Source organism: Salarias fasciatus, unplaced genomic scaffold (genome assembly GCF_902148845.1).
Source record: "Salarias fasciatus unplaced genomic scaffold, fSalaFa1.1, whole genome shotgun sequence".
Classification (NCBI taxonomy): domain Eukaryota; kingdom Metazoa; phylum Chordata; class Actinopteri; order Blenniiformes; family Blenniidae; genus Salarias; species Salarias fasciatus.
The window spans coordinates 25,408-51,560 of NW_021941313.1; the positions used below are offsets into that span (position 1 = coordinate 25,408).

Consider the following 26,153-nt stretch of genomic DNA (forward strand, 5'->3'; position numbering starts at 1 on the left):
GATGTTGCTGCATTTTGCTTTTATCAAATTTCACCCAGATAGTGATATTTTTAAATTGGATTTACAGATAAAAGTCCTCCAATGAAAACAACACAAAACACAAAAGGCACACGCTGCCAGACTGGACTCTACAACAACACGTAGATGCTAAAACAAATGTGTTTGGATGCTCATGTATGAAAAGCTTATGCACAGTCGAAACGTTAAAAAAAGCTTTGGTCAAGTGAGACTCGTCCGACGTCCTGCTCCTACCCTTGATGCTGACGCTGGCTGTGGTCTTCTGCTCTCCACACACAGCTGTAGTCTCCGCTGTCTCCTGGCTGCACCTTGTCGATGAGCAGCTCGCTCACTGAGGCCTCCTGCTTCACCTGGTACTTCTCTCCGGCCTTCAGGACCTCGGATCCCTTCTTCCACTTCACTGGGACTCCGGCTTTAGAGAGCTCACAGCGCAGAGTCACGCTGCCTCCCTCCTCGGCCTCCTGGCTCTGCAGCGGCCGGATGAAGGTCGCTGGCCGGGCTGAGCAGGCAGCGGTTAGTTAGTTAGTTTGCTGGCAGAGTGAGAAATTTAACAGTGTAAAGCTTTGTGTATAGCTTGAGCTGCAATGTTCTAAAATTCAGCACAACACAATCTATCGGTTTCAGCAATTATCTATATAAGTTGCATGAGTTCTTAAATTTATCTACTACATAGAGGGATAAACTGCAGGTATAATAAACTTTTTTCATATGTATTTAATTGTAGGAAAAAAGTACATAGAAAGAACAAATTTAGACTTCATTGTTTGAAACCACTTGAATTCATGATTTTTGAAAAATCAATGCAAGTATCTGACAATGTTAAAAAAAATTAAAGTTTGAGAGCTTCAGGATTGCAGTTTCTCTGTCAAGAGATGCAGTTTTCTGTCATTTTCAGGCAGGAGAGTGGTTCAACTGAAAAACTGCTGATTAAAAAAATAAATTCCAGCTAAACATTTTCATGTTTGTATAAGTTATGTCTGCACAAGAAGGTGCAGTCAACAAAGAAATTAAAACAAGACATGACTCAGAAGAATTTGCTGTCTCTTTGAAAATCCAGACCTTCTTGAAGCTTTCTGATCTCCACATCTAAACAGAACTTCATAATCCTGTTAGTGATCAATATTTCTTTCAATGTGAACCCTACCGAGGCTGATCATTTGGGAAACTGCTAATCTCACACAATTTCAAGAATGCACGCAGCTCAGCTCCACTGACATTACACAGGAAGGTAGAAAACTATTAAAATGAAACAGGATAGATGAGCTTAGTCCCTTTTAAATGAAGCTGGTGCAAGCAGTTTGTGCAGAAGCCCTGCGGATCTGTGGCTCCAGACGTCCTGCTCCTACCCTTGATGCTGACGCTGGCTGTGGTCTTCTGCTCTCCACACACAGCTGTAGTCTCCGCTGTCCCTGGCTGCACCTTGTCGATGAGCAGCTCGCTCACTGAGGCCTCCTGCTTCATCTGGTACTTCTCTCCGGCCTTCAGGACCTCGGATCCCTTCTTCCACTCCACTGGGACTCCGGCTTTGGAGAGCTCACAGCGCAGAGTCACGCTGCCTCCCTCCTCGGCCTCCTGGCTCTGCAGCGCCGGATGAAGGTCGCTGGTCGGGCTGAGCAGGCAGCGGTCAGTTAGTTATCAGCAGCATGCAATGATCCAAAACACAGGAATACACGCAAAAGCAGACAAACGCAGAGAAACTGTAATCCACAGCGACATCCAGACTCTTAAATAAATGTGTTTCCACAGCTGACATCAAAATCTGTCTCCTCTCTGAACGTGTCTGACAGATTAATGCCTGATATAAATATGTATGTTTCCTGCATTGGTGTGACAAGCTCACAAATCTCAGTTTCTTTAAGATTCTCAGTTTCTTTTAATCTACACAGGTCCATCCACTGTGTGGTGGCACAGCACAGATCAACCACTCTCACACCTGTTCCTGTGTGAACACACAGATGGAGCACTCAGTTGACTTCCATCTTGATTAAAGATGAAGGAAGATCTAATCTAATAATCCAGTGCAGTGGTTTCTAACCTGGAGATCAGAACTTCATTCATCGAGGACACCAGAGTTCACAGGAGGGGGCTTCAGGTTGTTAAAATTATCTTTGCATATGTCAAAGAAATAAGCAGACATGTGGAACTCTCCAGAGATTTTGTTTGGGACGTTCTATCTTTAGTAATCTGCTTCGAGTGGGTGTGTCCACCAGCTTAGCTACAATGGAGAGTAGGCCTACAGCTTTTTTCAGAGGCTCAAAGGAGAGAATAAGAATCTTCTGAGGAAAAAAGGTTGCTGGATGAGTTATAGAAGTTCAGCAAGTTCAGATCCAGTTCTCCCACTTAAGTAGAAAATAATGTTGATGTGATATGTAGCATAAGGTTCAGAAGCATTGTACCCTTATTTGAACAAAGTGATATCTCTATTTACTGTTAAGGAAATAATGAAGGTGAATTGCCCTTCATAAAGGAATTAATTCAAACCTATAATGTGTAATCTGATTAACTGAGACAGATTTTAATGCTGTTGTAAGTCTGTGTGTATCTGAACAAGACAAACTGCTAACGCGCCTCACTGAGCCCTCCTCCTACCCTTGATGCTGACGCTGGCTGTGGTCTTCTGCTCTCCACACACAGCTGTAGTCTCCGCTGTCTCCTGGCTGCACCTTGTCGATGAGCAGCTCGCTCACTGAGGCCTCCTGCTTCACCTGGTACTTCTCTCCGGCCTTCAGGACCTTGGATCCCTTCTTCCACTCCACTGGGACTCCGGATTTAGAGAGCTCACAGCGCAGGGTCACGCTGCCTCCCTCCTCGGCCTCCTGGCTCTGCAGTGGCCGGATGAAGGTCGCTGGTCGGACTAAGCAGGCAGCGGTCAGTTAGTTATCAGCCGCAGCAGCATTGACAAGACAATATAGAACACAAATACAACCCACAGCTCACAATAAAGTTTGTACGTTGGTTAAAATGTAAATAAAGCATAAAAAAGCAATGAGGTGCAAATCATGTAAAGTCTGCATTTACCTGAGAATTATTCAAATCCCTTTTTAAAGTTTCAGTTCATTTTTATAGTACTTATCAGTTTTCTTCAGAGGTGGAAGATGATCTTTTTCTAATGTGCTCACTGACAATGGTCCTCACAAAGTCTTCAGAGATTGTTTCTCAGAAGTCTTCAAGAGCCATGGTTTTCAGAAGTTTCCACAAACAGGGATTAAGAAGTGTTCATCGATGACAGGTTTCAGAAGTGTTTCCAGACTGTGGTTTCCAGAGGTGTTAAAGGACAGTGGTTTCAAGGAGCGTTCACAAAAGGCGATTTTCAGAGGTGTCCCGAGGTGATGGGTGTCAGAGGTGTCCACAGACAATGGTTCTGAGCAGTGTTCACAGATGATGGTGTTCAGAAGTGTCCCTGGTTTCCACTTCAGCTTTCTGTCCACATTCATGGCTGTTCTTCCTGAAAGTCTGAAAATCCCATCTTGGTTTTCAATCTTGTTTGTTGTGTCCAGATTCTCTGAATCTTTCACTCACAGTAGGAAGTCCACAAATTCTTTGTGACTTGAATGATGTTGTGGAGCAGATGCACTTTTTTCCTGTGCAGTTTTTCACACAGTGGTAAATGCAGACGTTGAATGATTTCAATGTTGATGCATTCTGCTTTAATCTACATTTCACCCCAGATAGTGATATTTTTGAAATTGGAATTAAAGAGGAAAGTCCTCCAAATAAGACAAACACACACTGCCAGACTGGACTCTACAACAATACGTAGACGCCAAAACAAATGTGTTTGGATGCTCATGTATGAAAAGCTGCCACACAAAATAGAAATGTAAAAAAAAGCTTTGGTCAAGCGAGACTCGTCCGACGTCCTCCTCCTACCCTTGATGCTGATGCTGGCTGTGGTCTTCTGCTCTCCACACACACAGCTGTAGTCTCCGCTGTCTCCTGGCTGCACCTTGTCGATGAGCAGCTCGCTCACTGAGGCCTCCTGCTTCACCTGGTACTTCTCTCCGGCCTTCAGGACATCGGATCCCTTCTTCCACTCCACTGGGACTCCGGATTTAGAGAGCTCACAGCGAAGAGTCACGCTGCCTCCCTCCTCGGCCTCCTGGCTCTGCAGCGGCCGGATGAAGGTCGGCGGTAACGCTGCACAAGCAAGTTCGTCAGAATCAGGCGTCGACATGATAAAGAGACAACAGAGGGCGACGGACGTGAGACTCCTGTACCCGTGACTTTCAGGCTTGCTGTTGTTTTCTCATCCCCGCACACACACGAGTACTCGGCGCCGTCTTCAACCTGCAGGTTCCTGATCTGCAGGCACGAGGTCTCCTTCTGCTTCATGTCGTACTTTTCTCCCGGTCTGAGAGCTTCGGAGCCTTTCTTCCACTGGACGCCAGCTGCAGGTTTGGATAACTGACAGCGGAGCGTCGCCGTCTCTCCTTCCTTCATCTCCTGGTTTTTGAGCTTCTCGGTAAAGGAGGCCGGCGGCGCTAAAATCAGACGCACAGTCAGCACGTTATCACACACAGCTGCTTGATCCTGGTGGTGAAGGATGACCACGGGCGGTGATGATGATGATGGTGATGAAGAGAAAGACGATGATGACGACGGATGAGTTGAAGTGACACCTCTCGGTCATGCATCTTCACAATTCACTCTAAAAAAAAACCTCAATCCTCATTCCAAGAATAACGTCTTCTCAAAAATGCATGAACAACACAGTGTGTGTTTGCGTGTGTGTCGTGCTGACAGATGGCATTCATTCTGTGGATGTGCAAAAAAACGGAAACAAAACAAAGCAGGTCCGACAGTAACGACACATTCTGACAGGAAACACACAGCAGATTTTGTCACGATCGCTTCATTTGCAGCATTTTAAACAATAAATCCAGACTGTTAATGGACTCATCCACATCCGAGGACACAAGCAACAAGTTTCAAGGTTCCAGAACATCAGACACGAGGAGTCCGTGCAGAGTCTGCTGACTCAGGATTTTGATGACGTGCGGCTCGGAGTTGTTGAATTCTTTTGAAGCGGTTTGCATGGTGACTCAGGGGTTAATATTCATGGTTCTCTCAGTGTGGAGTGTGCACCATCTCCCTTAGTCTGCATGGGAGGGGGCTTTTTACCAGGTAGTTAAGCTTCATCACACAATTAAGAAACATGCTCACAAGGTTACCTGTGTATGTGTAAATTAATCTACTGCTGCAGGAATTCAATAATCTATGAAGAAAGACTCCTACAGCTACATGTAAACAATCAGAAATACATCCCGAGTCTAACTAAACACACTCATCTTGAGTAAAAATCAAGTTTAGTTAAGAGACGTGTCCATCAGCGGTAAACAAGCCACAATTATGAATAGAAGTGAAGCACGATGAAAACACTGAAGAGCAAAACAAAATGCAGCCAACTGTCTGTCAACTCAAGCAACATCCATACTTCCATCTCACTATTGAAATGTGAAGGAAACCAAACATCAGGCCCAACGAACATTTTCCAGGCAAACGAACTCGAAGAGGCACAAACAGACATCAAATCCAAAAGTGAACATTTCAAATCAGGGACTCCATTCTGCAGTTCACAATGAAGTGTCTAAAATATATACGATTCGGCAGTAATATTCATCTACCACATGAAAACTGTCTCTTCTTGACCAGTGCCAACCTGAAGGCTATACAAAGGTGAAAACCAAAACTATGATTGGCGTAATGCAAAGACTCTTGATCCACAGATAAAACAGTAGGGAAGTGCTACTTCAAACACAGCTCAGGATAACCAGAAAAAAGGCCAGAAACTTACCCAGAAAGCCGAGGGGAACTTTTGAGCGTTCTCACCTTTGACTGTGACTTTGGCCATGCTCTTGGCTGTGCCCACGTCGCAGGTGTAGATGTCGGTGTCTTTCTCCTCCAGCTGTTTGATGGTGAGAGTCAGGACGCCGTCCTTCTGCGTCATCTGGTATCGGCCGCCGGCCTTCAGCTCCGCGTGACCTTTCAGCCAAACCACGGCGGACGGGCTCTGAGCCGTCTCGCACTGCAGCGTCACCGCGTTCTTTTCGTCCGCCTGGACGTCCGACAGCACTTTAGTGAACTTATGGATCGGTTCTGCAGAGAAAATACATCCGTTCACAGCCACAGGAACGCGACCTCACAAATAAAGGCGCGATCTATTTCCCTGAGTTGACGACGATCCTTCATGAAGGATCTTAGTAAATCTGATCCAAAGTGCGATGTGTCCTCTTCAGCCTCACCTTTGATTTCCAGCTTGGCTCTGGTGGTTGCTCCTCCGACCACCTCACAGCTGTACTCTCCAGAGTCCTGAGCCGACACGCTGCGGACGGTCAGCTTCACGACTTTCTCTTGCTGACTCAGCTCGTACTTCTGGCTCTTTTTGATGGCTTTGCCGTCTTTGGCCCACTTCACAGTGGCGGTTGCCTGAGTCACCTCGCAGGTGAAGACGGCGTCCTCCCCGTGAACGACGCTGATGTTCTGCAGTTCCTTCAATATAGACGAAGCTTTGCCTGCAACGGGACGATGAATATATCACCTCGCATTCTATGAAAGCTTCTCGCTCACTGTTACAGATCTTACCTTCCACTGCTAAGGTGGTTTTGGAGCACAGGTCCTTGATTTTGAACACCACCTCTCCGGCGTCAGCAGGTCTTGCATCCGTGATGGTCAGCATGTATTTGCGTCCTTTATTGGAGATCTTGAAGCGACCGCCACTTTTAACGCTCTGACCGTTGACGGTCCAGGACGTCTCGTCCGAGCTCTCGCGAGACAGGATGCACTCGAAGCTGCAGGACTCGCCCTCGTTCACCTCGGCCGACTTCAGCCACTTCGTGATCCCAATGCCGATTTCTGCAGGCAGAAATAATGAAATCAAAAGACTTGATGTGCCAGAAGACATCAATGACAGCAAGAACGATGACTTTATGTAGTGTTTATTATCAAAGATGTTCAGAAGCAGTAACAGAGAATGGTTTTCAAATGTATTTCCAATGGTTTTTATATTGGAATTGTGATTGAAACATAACACGCTGTGACAGTGTTGGTTGACATGGAAGACAAACCCACCTCGGACCGTCACCTTGGACTTGGAAACCTCGGTGCCGAGGTCGCAGCTGTACTCTCCGGCGTCGTCTTTGGTCACATCCTTGATGATGAGTCCCAGAGACTTTCCCGTGTGGAGGAGCTCGTATTTTGGTCCGGCTTTTAAGACTTTACCTTCTTTTCTCCAAATGGGGGAAACTCTGGGCTTTGAAGCCTCGCAGGCCAGAGTTATCATCCCCTTTTCTTCTCCGGTGACATCGTCCAGAGACTTCAGGAACTCCGCACGCTTTTCTGCAGTTCAGAGGGGAAAAAGTGACTTTGGGAAAAGTTATATGTTTACCTTTTTGGGTGAACCAAAGCCACAAAGAGAATTTATATTCATGATAAAATATAGTCTGGAAAAAGTGACATGATACTGATTTTTTTAATATTCAAATTTTTAAATGTGAAAACAATCATAAAAATTAAAGCAGATTCCAGACTAAATATTTCACACACAAGTACATATAAATACATAGATTAGAAGAGGACTGAGAAAATCAAAAGAACTTCTTCAACCACACCCCTTCGGGGACTAATCAGTTGTTGAATGAAAGAGTAAAGTAAAACTAAGAAGGACCCAGAGTTGAACCCTGAAGAACTCCACAAGTCATTTTTATTCTTGTAACATCTAAAAAACTGTATTCTGTTTGTGTCTTTTTTGTTTTCTTTTGTTGTGAACTTGATGACCAAAAAATTGTCTTGTTTAATAAATGTGAAGCTCTGTAAAATGATTTTCTTGTATTTTTTAGTTTAGAAAAACCAATACCAATACCAGTGCGTTTTCATGTAACTTCTGATTGCCAAAGGAAGACATTAGAATTGAAAGTAAAGCGTTGATGTCATTGAAAATGTACACAAACCTTGTTTAAAAGAGTAAAAGTCCTCACCTTTGACCTTGAGCGTGACCGACTCTTTGACCTTGCGGACCTGGAAGGTGATGGTTCCTCCGTCCTGGGGCGCCAGGTTCTTCAGCACGAGCCGGTGAACTTTGCCTTCGTGGCTGATGGAGTTCACTTCGTTGGTGCAGAGAGGCTTGTTGTTGAGGAGCCACTGCGCCTCCTCGTCCTCGTAGTTCACCTCGCAGGTGAAGGAGGCGTCGCCGTCTTCGTCCACCTGCGTATCCGCGAGGTGCTTTGTGATCTGAATGTCGCGCACTGAAAGGGAAGAGTAAAGCGGTCAGTGTTGGTTCATGACGACTGGTTATCATGTTTTCTATCCTTTTGTACCTTCTACTGTGAGTTTTCCCTTCGTCTCGGCGGGTCCGGACTGACAGCTATACTCCCCGCTGTCCTCCTCCGTCAGCCTCTGGATGGTCAGCTGCGCCCGCGTGGCGTCTTGCTTCATGTTGTGTTTGTCGGAGGCTGACAGAGGAACCGACCCTCTGAACCATTTGACGTCTTTGGGCGGAGCAGAGAACTTGCAGCTGAGTATGGCCGAGCTCTTCTCCTTCGCCTTCACGTCTTTGAGGGCTCCGCGATCTCCAGGGGACGCTCTGGATTAGGACACATTGTGAGATGAGACTTTAAGAGTCAGCCAGTAAATGTAATGTCAGGGAGTAAAAATGCTCAGCAAACACATTTTAACAAGAAACCGTAGTTCAAATGACAGTCTGGTTAGAATGTTCCTGCTGTAAATGTTGAAATAAAACATCTTCAACAATTTCAAAGTGGACATAAAACTAACTAAATTCAACAAATATAAAATTAAAAAAAAAAAAAAAAATTGGCGCGCCCTCTAATTCACATTGCCTCCATCTTAGTGTACTAAGTTATGTTTGACCCCTCCAGACACTTCAGTGACAGTTTGTGTGTTGTGTATCAACTGCCTTTATAAACTGAGTTGACTTTTGCTGTCAGTTATAATGGAGTCGAATAAAAATCCCACCTTTTTTTTTTTTCGTTTTACAAACTGAGGCCTCTAGTGTCTAAAGTAGAAATCTGACTGTTTTGGAATCCACATAGAATGGAAGATAACCAATTTTCCTATCAGAAATGATCATTTTCTGTAACATTTGCCTTAAACTGTGAGGTTTGAGAGAAGTTGTCTCTCAACACTTTGACATGTTTACTGTTGCCATTACGACTACGTGCCAGGTTAAAAGAGATCATTTTAACCCAAATCACACGTTTTCCATAAACCTTACAAAGTGGTGTGATGTGTGTGTGTTCAAAGCCATTAAAAGCCAATGAGCACAAGTGACACAATGTGTTCTTCACATGTAAAACATTTTCAATAACCAATCAGACCTGAGATTAATTGAAAAGTCAAAATTCTCAATCCAAAAGTAAAATTCATCACTTGCTTTTTTTCTTTTTTCCAAGACCAATCAGGAACTAACCTCAATTGAGTTGAGATGACTGCCATCATAAATACAATATAATGAGAGTTGAGATGACCAAATGTGAAGAAGATATCTAAAACAGATGTATCTCCCAAAGTGTTGACCCTTGCAGACAGATTGTCTTTCCCCTCTGGGACTCTGTATGAGACTCTGCTACCTTTCACTGTGAGCTGGGCTGTAGACTTGCTCTTTCCGGCCGTGAACTGCACAGCTCCCGTCATGGAGGCTTTGGTCTTTTTGAAGGTGAGCCGGTGCAGCGTGCCTTCCTTCTCCATCTCCACGTCGGCGCCCTCCTGCACGCCGACTCCGTTCAGGGTCCAGACGGGAGGTTTGACCAGCTCCATGCTGATCTCCACCTCGAAGACTGCCGCGAACGGCTCCGTCACCTCCACCGGGCTCAGCTCCCGCACGATGCTGATGGACTGCTCTGTGGGGGCGGCGGAGGTCAGGGGGCGTCAGGAAGCAGAGCTCATCCAGTGAAATCAGTTAACAGTTGCGCTGTAGGGATGCTTTACACATCATGTCTCTGTTATTCATTAGTGACAAATTAAACCAAATATTTCATAGTTGCTTCAAAGTATGAATTTATACACTTCACAATTTGTCCTTATTGCATTTTAAGGATTATCACACTACAGTACTGAGCACACAAACAGACACACAGACAAGCACATACACAAAAGCAGACAAACTAATGAGACTATACACCCTCTCACTCACACACACACACACACACACACACACACACACACACACACACACACACACACACGCAAAACGGAACATGTAAGCATACAAGCACATGATCACATATATGAACACAAGCAGAAGCGAGCAAACACACATGCAGATGAAAATAGACATGTTAACACACATATACAGAAAAAAAAATGAACACACACACACACACCATACGCTCACACCCACACACACACACACACACACACACATGCACCACACAGACATCCATGCAGACACACAAGCAGACCCAGATACAACACACACAGAGACATGTACAAACAGAAACAAAGTCTTCTATATTGGTGTCTTTTTCTAAGCAAGCATCTGGGTAACGCTTCCTTTTACAGTACGGTAATTACCATGTATTAACATGGTAATTGCAAGGTAAGTACCATGTAATAAGGAGAAGTTACTGTAAAATTACCATGTAATTACAGGGTAACTATGTTGCTAATTACCTAGTACTTTTAGAGTAATTACCAAGCCAATTCCAGGCAAATACCAAGTAACTACCTGGTAGTAAGTATTAATTACTGGGTAATTATAATGTATATAGCAACTATGTCGGTAATTGCCAAGTACTTAGTAAGTACTTGGTAAGTAATTACCATGTAATCATTGGGAAATGTAGACTTTTTACTAGGTATTACTAGGTACTGCTAGGTGTGTATGCTATGTATTTCCCTATTAGTCAAGTGTTTTTTACTACTTACCTGGTAACTTCTTAGTATTTCCCAGTAACTACAATATTTACCTGGTAATTACGGTTGAACTGTAGACTACTGCAAAAGGAAGTGAGGCCTGTTTCCACACTATTACCTGGTAACTACTTATTCGTTACCCAGGAACTGCAAAAATACCTACCTCGAAATTATATAGTTATTAAAGTGGATTTGTACTGTAAAAGGAAGTGAGGTCTGTTTCCATGTTATTACATGGTAATTACTCATTTATTACCCAGTAAATAGAAAAATCTACCTGGAAATTACATAGTTATTAAAGTGGATTTGTACTGTAAAAGGAAGTGAGGTCTGTTTCCATGTTATTACCTGGTAATTACTCAGTATTTAGCCTGTTACTCGGAAACTTTCACATACCCCACACACTTGTACCAAAAATGCAGCAAACCCCATCAGTGTCTGTGATACAGTGTCTGAACAGCACACTGTATCTGTCAGGAGATCAGAGTTTCCATCAAAAACCACCATCACCAGCCATCACATTACATGAAGATGAACGCATTATTATTACACTTCCTCACTACGAACACCTCACTGTGACAGACATGCAAAAACAATAGAGCTGCCAAAGATAAACATTTTAATCAAATGGAGTTCAACTTCTTATAAAACAATTTACAAAACAGTGCACATTTTTAGCAGTCAGGCACCTTTTTTTTTAAGAAACAGAACAGACTTCTTTTGCAAAAAACAAAATACAAATAACAGTGATAAACAATCACTATAAATCAACATTAATAAGTACACTGCTCCAGTCTTGTGAATTCACATCATCATGTGTTTTCTGTCGACCCCTCTGGTCTACAGGAACCCTTGATCTCCATCATCTCGAATACCCAGGACCGTCGTCGCCAGGTGTTGTCACGTCGTCCACGTCCAGACTTGTACCTCCCTCGCAGTGATGGAAACAAGGACAGCACAACTTTTCCTTCTTAATGCTCAGGGTTTATTCACTGTAACACCCAAACCCCAAACGCGAGAGCTGAAAACATACAAATATACATATTAATAAACAGAAACTTAAACAATAAACAAATATACACATTGCACAAAACACAAATATCTTTAAACCTTCAACATACACATGAAACCGACATTACAACCGAAATATCCACCCAAGCCTGAACCACAGCCACCCAGCACCAGCTGCAGAGCCACCACACTACCACCACCACGATAATGATCAATAAAACACCAAGAAAAACGAAAATATACACACCTCACTGGCTGCCTCACACTGTAAAGGAGGTAAGCCGTTTGTTTTTGCTCTTTTCACGGAGTTTTTTGTTCTTATTTTTCTCTCCGCGTTTATCTGTGCATCACTTAATGTGGTCCTACCCGGAACGTTCCGCCGTAAACATGCTTTCTCTCATTAGAGTGGGAACCGAAATTTAATTAAATATAAATATCACTATATCACCAAGTGTCTGCAGACGTTCTGCCATAAATAAGCTTTCTCTCAGTCGAGGCAGAACCGAAATTTCTTAAATATAAATGTCACTGAGTGGCGGAACTATCCCTCTGCAGACGTTCCGGGTAGGACCACATTAAGTGGTGCACACAAACGTGGCGAGAGAGGGAAAACGCTCCAAAAAGTATGTAAAAAGAGCAAAAACAAACGGCTTACAATGTGAAGCAGCCAGTAAGGTGAGTATATTTCCTTTTCTTGGTGTTTTATTGATCATTATCGTGGTGGTAGTGTGGAGCTCTGCAGCTGGTGCTGGGTGGCTGTGGTCTCATGTTCAGGCTTGGGTGAATGATTCGGTTGTAATGTCGGTTTCATGTGTATGTTTGAAGGTTTAAAGATATTTGTGTTTTGTGCAATGTGTATATTTGTTTATTGTGTAAGTTTCTGTTTATTAATATGTATATTTGTATGTTTTCAGCTCTCACGTTTGGGGTTTGGGTGTTAAAGTGAATAAACCCTGAGCATTAAGAAGGAACAGTTGTGCTGTCCTCGTTTTCATCTCGCCGAGGGAGGTACAAGTCTGGACGTGGACAACGTGACAACACCTGGCGACGGCGGTCCTGGGTATTCGGGATGATGGAGGTCAAGGGTTCCTGTAGACCAGACGGGTCTGCAGAAAACACATGATGTGAATTCACAAGACTGGAGCAGTGTACTTATTAATGTTGATTTATAGTGATTGTTTATCACTGTTATTTGTATTTTGTTTTTTGCAAAAGAAATCTGTTCTGTTTCTTAAAAAAAAAAAGGTGCCTGACTGCTGAAAATGTGCACTGTTTTGTAAATTGTTTATAAGAAGTTGAACTCCATTTGATTAAAATGTTTATCTTTGGCAGCTCTCTTGTTTTTGCATGTCTGTCACAGTGAGGTGTTTGGAGTGAGGAAGTGTAATAATAATGCGTTCATCTTCATGTAATGTGATGGCTGGTGATGGTGGTTTTTGATGGAAACTCTGATCTCCTGACAGATACAGTGTGCTGTTCAGACACTGTATCACAGACACTGATGGGGTTTGCTGCATTTTTGGTACAAGTGTGTGGGGTATGTGAAAGTTTCCGAGTAACAGGCTAAATACTGAGTAATTACCAGGTAATAACATGGAAACAGACCTCACTTCCTTTTACAGTACAAATCCACTTTAATAACTATGTAATTTCCAGGTAGATATTTTTCTATTTACTGGGTAATAAATGAGTAATTACCATGTAATACCATGGAAACAGACCTCACTTCCTTTTACAGTACAAATCTACTTTAATAACTATGTAATTTCCAGGTAGGTATTTTTGCAGTTCCTGGGTAACGAATAAGTAGTTACCAGGTAATAGTGTGGAAACAGGCCTCACTTCCTTTTGCAGTAGTCTACAGTTCAACCGTAATTACCAGGTAAATGTTGCAGTTACTGGGAAATACTAAGAAGTTACCAGGTAAGTAGTAAAAAACACTTGACTAATAGGGAAATACATAGCGTACACACCTAGCAGTACCTAGTAATACCTAGTAAAAAGTCTACATTTCCCAACGATTACATGGTAATTACTTAGCAATTACTTAGTAAGTACTTGGCAATTACCGACATAGTTGCTATATACATTATAATTACCCAGTAATTAATACTTACTACCAGGTAGTTACTTGGTATTTGCCTGGAATTGGCTTGGTAATTACTCTAAAAGTACTAGGTAATTAGCAACATAGTTACCCTGTAATTACATGGTAATTTTACAGTAACTTCTCCTTATTACATGGTACTTACCTTGCAATTACCATGTTAATACATGGTAATTACCGTACTGTAAAGGAAGCGTTACCAGCATCTGTTAAGTTTTGTTTGTTTATTTGTTTTTTTTCACAGAAATGGTGCAGAGACAGTGCATCCTGTGTTAAAAGAAGAAATGGTTCAGGTTTGTTACAATAAGGTTCATGTTAAGAACCTTATGTTTTTCCATTAGTCAGAAAGTGAACACAGATACACACAGAGACCTCATTGACCTGCAGGCTGATGGCTTGTTTAATGCTGCACTGAGTTTACAGTGATGAGCCACCGCGTTACCTTCCACCAGCAGTTTACAGGACGTCTTGTCATCTGCGGCGTCGCAGGTGTACGTGTCCTCGTCCACGGAGTCCACGTCGTTGATGGTGAGCTTCCTGTACACGTCCTCACTCTTGATCTCGTACTTTTTCCCGGCCTTGATCTCCGTCTTGTTCTTGTACCATCTCACCTTGGCGCTCGCTCGAGACACCTGGCACTCCAGGTGAACGCGGTGCTTATACATGGCTATCTTATCCCTGAGCTTCTTCACAAACTTCACCGGAAGCTCTGAGGTGACGATAACAACCGAGTGGTCACACCGACGTGCCACGTGGGAGCCCACCGCACAGACAGAAGTATTGGGACACTTCCTGTTCTAAATCCTCAGACATTGACGAGAAGCTCATTCATCCTCTGCAGCTTCATGCTACACTTCACACTGAAGCTTTTGGATGCTGCGCAGAAGGCAGAAGGCGAAGCTGATAACTCTATGCAGATGATGCCGTGCTTTTAAATATATCAAATAAGGACTTCCAACTTCACTGGAACTGTCAAGTCAACGTAAACTGATTGAAATCTGGATAAGCACCACTAATTCATGGTCCTGGAATGAAAAGGATTTTTTTCCTCTTTTTCACTTTTCATAGTCAGACATTATTCCATGTCATGAAGTGGAATCATCTTGTTGTCTCATTGACTTATTTGTCTATTTTAATCTTTGTCTCTGACATCAACTCTATTAGAATCATCTAACTCCAACTAGTGCAACAGAGAGTCTTGATGCCTGAAGTGAATCCTCAATAGGTTCCTTCCAGGCAGAAGAAAAACCTTCTTCCTTCCTCCGTCACCTATGTTTCTCATGTCAGTATATTGGATTTTTTTTCAGCAAATGTTGAGTTTAATTGGCACAACATGACTGAAAAGAATAGATTAGTATATTCCCTCTTCCAGTGTGGTGGATGAATGGTCCCTATGAGGAGGAGCTCCAGCATTCCGGGGTCTTGATCATGAGAGATGAAAAATAGAATATGTGATCCATATTAAGTTCAAGGAAGTGGTTGTAGAAATGAGAGTCTGTTCTGGATTTCTCAACCTTATCCTCCTCTGAGGGTAAAAATTATTTTTGCATGATTCGCTCTGAAGTCATCCATCATCCATTAGAAGTTTTCAAGCATGAGTTCTCTTGCCAATAAAACTGACATCAAATTACCACTAACTTCACCTCTTTCGTCTGTGGGATCTCAATTTGTTTGTTGGCCAACAAGACAATAGATCTCAGCTAGAGGAACCTGGGAAGGAACAGGGTGTCTGTGTGTACAAATTATTTTCCTTTGGGATTAATAAAGGATTTCTATGCAATTCTATTCTATTCTTCGTATTTTTATCTCTCAGGTACTTTCATGACCCTGACTTGTTCTCCAAACAAACCCTGAGGCATAAAGTTCAGCGGGGTCTCAGACTGAGATCCAGGTAGCTCTTTATGCTCATAAAAAGGAGCTGATGGGTTCTGTAGACCTGTGGCTTTGAGTCTGAATCAAATACCTCAATCAAGTGATGCGACCCAATACTTTTGTCCATATAGTGCATGTTAAAGCCACAACATGATGATTCATTAGTCTCAAAAGCTGAAGCAAATAGCACGACCTTGTGCTGATGCAGCTCATTAGACAGAGTCAGCGGGTTGTTTGTATGTCAGCGTCTGTTCAGATTCTACAGGGCACTGACATAGAAACAAGGCGAGGAGTTGCAGTTTACAGCAACATGAGGTCAATTCAACGTAACCTGTCTGTCTGGGGTGATTTTCACATGTGGAAGTTTTCAACATTCAAATTCTGCAAACCCTCTGGAGACCATTTTCGAGCCTCAGCAGGCAAAACTCAGACCTGCTGCTGTTATTGTTGGCTTTTTTGAGTGTTTATTTCACCATCAGGTCTCAATGAGGAACAACACTGTGCATGCAAGGTGCAAATGGCTTTTCTATCACGACAGCTTCACCACTGTTAGAAAAGACACCAGCTACAAAACGTGGAAAGTTTTACATTTGGGTCACAAAACTAAGAAATATTAATGGAAATTGACAAAGTCTATTCAGAGAAATGGTTGCAAATAAAAATTATCGAAACTCTACATAAAAATGGTTTTCCTTTATTGATATCAATGAAAATGCGTCCCTTTCTTACAGCTGTTTATAGGGTCAACAGAAATAATCCATTTGCAGACACGTTAAACACGGCGAAGGTGAACAGACACCATGCAGCAGTGCGGACGGTACAGTTCATGGTAGCTGTGACTTGTTGTTTTGACTTACCTTTGACTTTGAGCTTCGCCGTTGATGAAACCTTCTCAGCTGTAAATTTAATCTCACCCATGTCTTCAATGGTCACAGATCTGAACAGCAACACGTAGGTTCTGCCTGGAAAAGGAATTGGGCTGCTTATGGCTAACTGTTGGCTAAAACAAAACTGTCAAAATGGTAATAATAACAATAATAGGGCTTTGAATTTTACAGATGGATATATGGGATATTTCTTCAATTGAATTTAATTGAATGAGCAGTTATTTAAACCCCTGGCTCTGAAAACTGCTGTTGTGTAAACGGACCTCCAAAAAATGCAACCAGGCTCTGCACTCTGTAACACTTTGTCTTACTTACCCTCCTGTCTCAACTTCACATTGTCGCTGGCTTTGATCTTTGCGCTGCCTTTGTACCACTGGCACTCCACCTCATCGTGTGAGATCTCACAGACAAATGAAGCGCTCTCCTTCTCCATCACCTCCACGTCCTCCAGCTTCTTCACAATCTTCACGTCTCTCGCTGCAGGGGGCACAACGGCTCAGACTCTCAGAAGACGACGTACGAGCACGCACACCGGAGCGGTTTCTGCAGAATAATAACGGCGATTACCTTTCACGGTGAGCTTAGCCGAGGTGTTGTCATCGGCGGTGCGACAGATGTAGGTGCCGCCATCTTCAGAAGAACATCTGCTGATGATTAACGTGCGTTTCCGGCCCACGGAGTGAATGCCAACGTTCTTCCCCGGTTTCAGTTCCGCGTCGTTCTGCAGAGTCACGGATCAGGTCGTCACAGAGGAGCCAGACACCGGCGTTTCACTCTGCAGGACGTCTTTATTAAATATTTCTCACCTTGAACCATCGGACGTCTGCGTTTGTTCTGGACACTTCACATTCAAACGTCGCCTTCTCCTTCTCGGGAACACTGACGTCCATGATGGGCTTGGAGATCATGGCAGGCGGTTCTGTGGGATCAGAACATGTGAGGATAAACAGTGAGCAATCAAGGGCAGCGGTTAAGTGAAGCAGCTTTTTCATGTATCGTCAGACTGCACCCAGACTTTCTGTCTCCACTACAAATGACTGTTTTCACTTCAACATACTCTCTACCTATTAAATCAAGAAATGGACTGTTCGGCCCGGACTCTGCAGTCTTACCCGTGACGATGAGTCGGGCTGAGGTGTGGACTCCCTCTGCGGTGAACGACACCAGGCCTGCGTCCTCCATCTTCAGGTTGGAGAATGTCAGAGCGTGTTTCTTTCCCAGAGCCGTGAGGCGGACGTTGTCCCCGGGCTTCAGCTTGGCCCCGTCTTTGGTCCACGATCCCTCCACGTCAGCCACACTGAGCTCCACCTCCATAGTCACTGTCTCCGTCTCATGAGCCTTGGTCTCCTTCAGAGGCTTCAGCACCTCAATCTTCTTCACTGAGAGAATGAGAATGGTGTTGGAGCCTGTGTTAACACAATGATCTGACCAAGTTTTGTAGATCCAAACTGTGTGTTGTGTGTGGCTCTTACTCTCCACAGTGAGTTTGGCCTGCGTCTTGTCGTCGAGAGTCTCACAGGAGTAGAAACCTCGGTCTGCGTGCGTGACGCTCTTGAAGACCACGCCTGCTTGACCCCGTTCACGCGGATCTCCACATTGCCTCCGGCCTGCAGCACACGCTGTTCTTCATCCACCGCACCTCCTCCGACGCCTTGCTCAGCTCCACCTCCAGCTTCACCTCGCTCTGCTCCTCCGCTGTCAGGTTCTCCAGCTTCTTCTTGAAGGTCACGGGTTCACCTGGAGGAGGAGCGGAGCGCGGTGAGGAGCAGCAGACACCCTTCAGGGACAGACGTTCGGAGGAGACTCTTACGTTGCACTTGCAGCGAGGCCTGGCAGGTCTTGCCCTCGGCGTCCACGCTGACCTCCCCTCCGTCCTTCGGAGTGACGGAGGTGATGGTGAGCGAGTGGCTGCCGCCGCCGTGCTCCAGCTTGTACTTGGACCCGGCGGTGACGGCGGCGCCGTTGTGGAACCATTTGACGCTGGCGTCCGACGGGTTGACGGCACACTTGAAAATGGCATCTTTTCCCTCCGTCGCAGCCACGTTGTTCAGTTTGGTGGTGAACCTCACCGCTCGCGGTGCTGGAGGGAAGAAACACACTGATAGGATGAGATACCAGAAATACCTGCACTCTTCAACTCAGATGTTTGTTAATTTTTTTATTCTAGCATTAAAGACATAAATAAAGAGTTTTTAGGCAAAAATTGTTACATTTTGGAGTCTGACAGGTTGATTACCTTTAGAGGAGACTTTAGCTGAGGTCTTATCGTTCCTACATTCACAGCTGTATTCTCCTTCATCCTCTTTGGCCATGCCGGTCACAGTGAGGATTCGCTTTGCCCCGTCTGTCCTGATGCTTGACCTGCCGCCGGGTTTGATCTCCCGGCCGTCACGCTTCCACACGACGTCCCCGTGGTCTGATTCAACTCGCACATCAGACTGAGCATTCCTCCCAGCTCCACCGACGCAGGTTTCAATGGAACGACAAACTTTAAACCCACATCTGATTGAAAATAAATAAATCAAACACAAACATCAGCAGAGGCCATCACAGCTCTGACAGTCAGAAAACTAAAAACTGTAGTAAATAGCATCAATCTGAAAACACAAAGCTTGTCAGAACCATTAATAATAAGAAAGAAACTCATAAAAACAATCCGAATATAGGAAGTATGACAAAAGTTAAAAAAGCAAAATTTACAGAAGAAAAGATGAACTGCAAGACCTGCTAGTGACCAGATATACTCGTATACTAGTTTCAAAAGATAGTGATGCTCTAACAGTCCAAAAACAATCAAAATGGACTTATAATCAGATAAAAACTCATGCATAATGAAGAAAAAAAGAGAAAAATAATGAAGACGAGACAGTAATCAATCGTAAAACAGACTGCAGCTGAAAAACGTGAACCTGTGTCTGACCACTAATCTGACCTCTGACCCACCTTTGACCTGGACTTTGAAGTCCAGTTTGTCGTCAGCGGTCTGACAGCAGTACAAGCCGCTGTCCTTGCTCTCGCTGGATTTCACGATCAGCGTCCGCGAGCAGCCATCCTTCTTCATCTCGTACTTGCTGCTCTCTGCTTGAGCTCCACGCCGTCCTTGAACCACCTGACGGTGGCGCTCTCTGCCGTCACCTCCGCGCTCAAAACAATGCTCTCACTTGCTTGGACGGTGTACGAGTCCTTCACCGACTTCTTCTGGAACTTAACTGCTGCATCTGTAAAGAAAAAGCTCCGTCAGAGCTTTTGACAAAAACCAGCTGATTGAATTTATGATTTTTATCCGTTTTACCAGAGGACTGCAGTTTGAACACCAGCTTCTCAGATGCAGCCTCGCAGGTGTACTCTCCAGCATCTTTCTTCTCCATCTTTTCAATCACCAGCTCACGAATCTTTCCCTTTGACTCCATGTGGACTGCTTTGCTGGAGGTGAGCAGCTTTCCATCTTTGTACCACTTCACGTCCATCTTAGGATCTGAAACCTCGCAGCTCAGAGTGGCTTTCTGAGAGAGAGGAGCTTTCACCTCCTTCTGGACTGTCTCCTTGTTGGAGAAACCCGCCTGAGCTTCTGGGAATAAAAAAAATTGGTTTGAATGCTTTCCAACGGACTGGAAATGAAAAACAACAAACAGAAAATCTCATACTTGAAAATGAATGTAACAGAAAGATAACTAGAAAACTAAACAGAACCAAACTAGTGTGGTTGTTTAAAGGCACCAGTGATAATTAACCACAGATATTTTTCTCTATAGATATTTATATTCCGATGTAGGAAAGAGTGTCACAATATGTATCAAAGACAAGGAGTACAGATACCTGAAATCTGGGTTGCAGTTTGGTATTACTGAATGCAACACCATACGACGGTAACTCTGTTAAACTCGTTACAGCTCTTCAAGTCTCCTACCTTCCACCTGCAGTTTGAACTTGAGCTTCTCCGTCCCGGCCTCACAGACGTACTCTCCTGCATCTTTCTTCTCCACGCTGTCCAGGACCAGCTCCCTGTTGTTTCCTTTGGACTCGGTGTGAATCGTCTTGCTGGAAGTCAGCAGTTTGCCGTCTTTGTACCACTTCACCTCCGTCTTGGAGTCGGCCACCTCCCAGCTCAGAGAGGCTTTCTGAGACAGAGACGCCTTCACCTCCTTCTGCACCGACTGCACCTGGAGCTCTGCAGAGGTGATAACAGTTGGTATATACGGAGATGACGCCGTGTTTTCCACACATTCAAGGCACAGTGTAAATGATTAGTAGCCTTAAGTGGTCGATTAGCTTGTCTTATGTGTGACTGGACTCATTACTTTGTTAGCCTCAGTGGAACCAAAGGTATTTTCCTCAATGTTGCTATTTCACTAAACTCCTGTTTACTATGGAGGGAGTGATGCGATAATCCTGAAATGACTCAGTCTTCCTGTCAGCAACAGATGTGAAAGTGCAATGTCAAACTCATGTCCGCGTAGACAGAGGAAAATGTGTGCGTGTTTTCATGACAAAAACAACCAACAGTGTCAAGTGGTGGTCTGGCTCGCTAACTACATCTTATTCAGTGTGTCTGCTGTTTCATTGTGAAGAGACGTTGCTTTCAAAGCATCATGTAACCGCAAAACTTTTCTGACGCAAAAACAAGTGTGTTGTTTGCATGTTGACAGTTAATCTCCACTGTTTTGCCACCACTTCTCATTATAGTCAGCTCATGAATCTGTTTCTAGTAAGAAGCGCTCTCATCCACGCCTCACCTTCCACCTGCAGTCTGAACTTGAGCTTCTCCGTCCCGCCTCACAGACGTACTCTCCAGCGTCTTTCTTCTCCACGCTGTCCAGCACCAGCTGACGGCTCTTTCCTCTGGACTCGGTGTGAATCGTCCTGCTGGAAGTCAGCAGTTTGCCGTCTTTGTACCATTTGACCTCCGTCTTGGAGTCGGCCACCTCACAGCTCAGAGAGGCTTTCTGAGACAGAGACGCCTTCACCTCCTTCTGCACCGACTCCTTGTTGGAGAAGGCTGACTGGACCTGGAGCTCTGCAGAGGCAGCAACAGTCTCATGTGAATGAATGAAGTGAACAAGTCGAGAACCGCAGTCTGATATTTAACCATGACGTCAACTTTAAGCCCTACATTGGTGAAAACCCTAGCTTAACGAGAAGGTCTATACCACAATCTCTCCTTCATTATTAACTCTGTTCTGTCTTTTCTGCCAAAGAAATTAAATAATCCTATTTCAGAGTCATGGTCAATCTCAGGTGCTTTCCGTTGAACTCCATGTTACTCCAACGATCGCATTAAAGGTCATTAAAGAACACAAGAGAATGTCAAGAACTGGGTTCCAACGGCCCATTCACTGAGAAACTGGAGGTTATTGGCATATGAACTTTGGGTGACACACCCATAAAGTTTAAATACCGGGGTCCTCCACACCTTTTCGTTTGATCAGTCAGCATGAACTGACAAAACCACTTGGATAAGAGAGGAAATGTCTTGAAGACGGATGACCAAGTCCGGTTGACCTGATTCAATTTCCAGTGAGATATCAGTGATGTTACCAAAAAAAAAAGGCAATTTATCATTTAAAGAAAATTTCCAAAGTACATTATTTTGTCTCTCAGCCAATGAAAACATTTATTCAAGTGTTTGTAATCTGCACGACGGTATGCTCACAATTGTCTGGTTTCCCCAAAATGAACCCTGCACCATGAAAGCTGCTGCAGGTTTCAGCTGCATGCTGGGACAGTGAATATCACACAGAGTGGAAGGTCTCTGCATCTGGGTCCTGTTAGCTTTATGTCTCACTTGTCTTGTTCCGCCGAATTTAGATTTGTCTTTAGCATAAGAGCCTGGGAGCTCTCAACTGACCAGGAAGTCATCCTTTAGTTATAAAACAAGTGAGAGTTTTGGCCTCAATGCACATATCACCACTTCTTCTCATTATCATCAGTTTGTGAATCAGATTCCTGCAAGAGGTGCTCTCATCCACGCCTCACCTTCCAACTGCAGTCTGAACTTGAGCTTCTCAGTCCCGGCTTCACAGACGTACTCTCCAGCATCTTTCTTCTCCACGCTGTCCAGCACCAGCTGACGGCTCTTTCCTTTGGACTCGGTGTGAATCGTCCTGCTGGAAGTCAGCAGTTTGCCGTCTTTGTACCATTTGACCTCCGTCTTGGAGTCGGCCACCTCACAGCTCAGAGGCTTTCTGAGACAGAGACGCCTTCACCTCCTTCTGCACCGACTCCTTGTTGGAGAAGCCTGACTGGACCTGGAGCTCTGCAGAGGCGACACCAGATAGTCTGATGTGAATAATAAGTTCATTGTTGTATAAACTGAAGTGTTAAACTCCTGAGAGTCTCTGTTGGTTCTTTGCTCTTGAAAGCAGTCACATATAGTCTAATATTATAATCATTATCTTTAAATTTTGGTCTATTTGACCATGAAGTCAGGTTTTAGGCCCATATTGAGGAGAAACCTTCTTTTAACAGAGGAGGAGGTTTATTCCACCGTCTCTGGTCCATGAACAGAAACCTGAGATCATTAAAATATGAAAATTTCAGTGAGACCCAAAAAAAATTAAATACCAAAAGTTCCACACTGTTTAGTTAGACCCCGTGTACACAACATCGTTCTAGAGTGAAAACAGAAAACTTTCATTGCTTTTTGGTTGTCTGTTAGTGTTTACACAATGCTGCTTGGAGTCCTGAATATGAAACTTTTTGAAACAGCTTCCAAGATTTAACTTTTGAAAAAGTTCTAACGCATCTCGGTGTAAACGGGAAAATACAACTGTTCTGAATTGCTGCTACTGTGGGTGTGACCTTTGGTGGTAGTAGGTCGATCTGAACATGGTGAGAAGGATTCAGTGTGTGCTGTTCACTCTTTATAATTACGTGCTTCTCCAAGGAAGTGGACATTTACTCCACCATTCTGGATCACATGTGGAGATAGATTTTATTTCTGACAAACAACCAATACTGATTGGTCCAAAACAACCAGAGACAGTTCAAAGTATCTTCAATGTCAATGTTATCATTAGTTTGTGAATCAGTTTCTTGTAGTGGAATATAATCGAATATCTTTATTGCTATTGTAACAAAACAACAAAATCTATAGTGTCATCCAATCTGTGCATCATAAAAGCACTTCAAATCCACTGAATGTATTTCGAAATCCACTGAAAACCCTGAACATAAGAAGCGCTTTCATCCAACTCACCTTCCACCTGCAGTCTGAACTTGAGCTTCTCCGTCCCGGCCTCACAGACGTACTCTCCTGAGTCTTGCTTCTCCACGCTGTCCAGCACCAGCTGACGACTCTTTCCTTTGGACTCGGTGTGAATCGTCTTGCTGGAAGTCAGCAGTTTGCCGTCTTTGTACCATTTGACCTCCGTCTTGGAGTCGGCCACCTCACAGCTCAGAGAGGCTTTCTGAGACAGAGACGCCTTCACCTCCTTCTGCACCGACTCCTTGTTGGAGAAGCCTGACTGGACCTGGAGCTCTGGAGGCAACACCAAAAGTCAATGTGAATAATAAGAAATTCATAGTGTTGTATAACCTGAGATGTTGAGCTTCTTGGAATCTCTGTTGGTTCTTTGCTCTTGAAAAATAGGGGCATGAAGCTTACAGACTGTAATTGAAACAGAACAATGAAAGGTTTGAATCCAAGATGCTTTTTTCTTTGGCTTACATCAATAGATTAATTTCTGTAGTGTGATTTTAAATGTCTTTAAAAATGTTAAAAACAAAAACAAACTTTTTTTTTTACCATTGTTACTGACTTTTATTGTTTTTTCAAGTGTTTCATATTGATGTTTTTAGCTTTATTTTGTTGTTTGTAGCACTTTGAGATTTTCTTAAATGTAAAGTGCAAAACAAACTAAATACATTACCATTATTGCAGCAAGACTTCAGTTAACATCCAAATTATAGAGCATCTTCCTCCAATCAATAAGTACTAAGTAGTTCAATCTACTATTGTTGAAATTGGTAACTAGAAATGCAGTTAAGTGTTAAGTGTTAATTTTTGATAATGTTGATCCTACCTTCCACCTGCAGTCTGAACTTGAGCTTCTCGTCCCGGCCTCACAGATGTACTCTCCTGCGTTTCTTCTCCACGCTGTCCAGCATCAGCTGACGGCTCTTTCCTTTGGACTCGGTGTGAATCGTCTTGCTGGAAGTCAGCAGTTTGCCGTCTTTGTACCATTTGACCTCCGTCTTGGAGTCGGCCACCTCACAGCTCAGAGAGGCTTTCTGAGACAGAGACCCTTCACCTCCTTCTGCACCGACTCCTTGTTGGAGAAGGCAGATTTCGGCTGTAGGTCAGAAGCAGGAAGGTCTGTGAGGGGAGAAGAAAGTCATTACGTTTTCACATTGAATTAATATATCTTTAATTATCTCATTCAATATTCATTTTTCTAACCCTCCCCGGTAAGAGAGTTGAAATTTGTTTATTTTTTTCGAGTTCCTTTGCACATAGAGACTGATCTAAGCTTTCCTACCTGACACGGCCACCTTGAAGACCAGCTTCTCTCCTCCGGCCTCGCAGGTGTACTCTCCGGCGTCGCTCTTCTCCACCTTCTCCATCACCAGCAGGCGAGTGTTCCCCTTCACCTCGGAGTACACGGTCCGGCTGGAAATCAGCTGCTTGCCGTCTTTGTACCACTTGACCTCGGTCTTGCTGTCGGACACGGTGCAGCTCAGGGAGGCTTTCTGAGACAGGGAGGCCTTCACCTCCTTCTGCACCGCCTCCTTTTTGGAGAAGACGGCTGCGGTTTCTGAGACAGAAGAACATGAGGTTCATTCGGGCTTCACTACGGCTGAGTTTTCTGGGTTTCCTGCTCTCTCTCACCTTTGATCTTGACCTGGAATGTGACTTTGTCCGCCGCCGTCTCGCAGGTAGTGGCCCTCGTCGCTCTTCTTGGCGTTTTTGATCACGAGCTTCCTTTGAGTCCCTTTGGAGATGAAGGTGGTTCTTTGGTCCTCGATGATCTCCACTTGGTCTTTCCTCCACACCACAGCGGCGCTGGCAGGCGAGACCTCGCAGCTCAGCTCCAGATCGCCTTTCAGGGAAGAGGACATTCCCATCGTCCCTCTGGCTTTGTTCAGGAACTTTGCTGGTTCATCTGGAGAAATAATCGAAAAAAACAAAACAAAGCAATACGAAACACATAAACAAGCTTGATTGGATTCATTAAATCATCTGGCAAAAATGATAACTGAATATAGTTTAATTGAAATTTAAAAAGTAAAATCATATTAGTTCATTGATACAATACTACAGTACAAACAAAACACATTTATTTCAGTGAATGAAACTAAGGTAATTTGTTCAAGATAAAAATTTGATTAAGCTGAATACTTTTAAATGTGGTTTTCACAGAAAAGGGAGAAATGATGAAGACCATGCAATT

At 43.9% G+C, this 26,153-nt stretch overlaps 1 pseudogene; it reads right to left on the reverse strand.

Annotated features, from left to right (window-relative positions):
* LOC115384785 (obscurin-like) overlaps positions 1-25,865 on the reverse strand; it is a 51,166-nt pseudogene extending 25,301 nt beyond the window's left edge.
* Between the last annotated feature and the right edge of the window lie 288 nt (positions 25,866-26,153).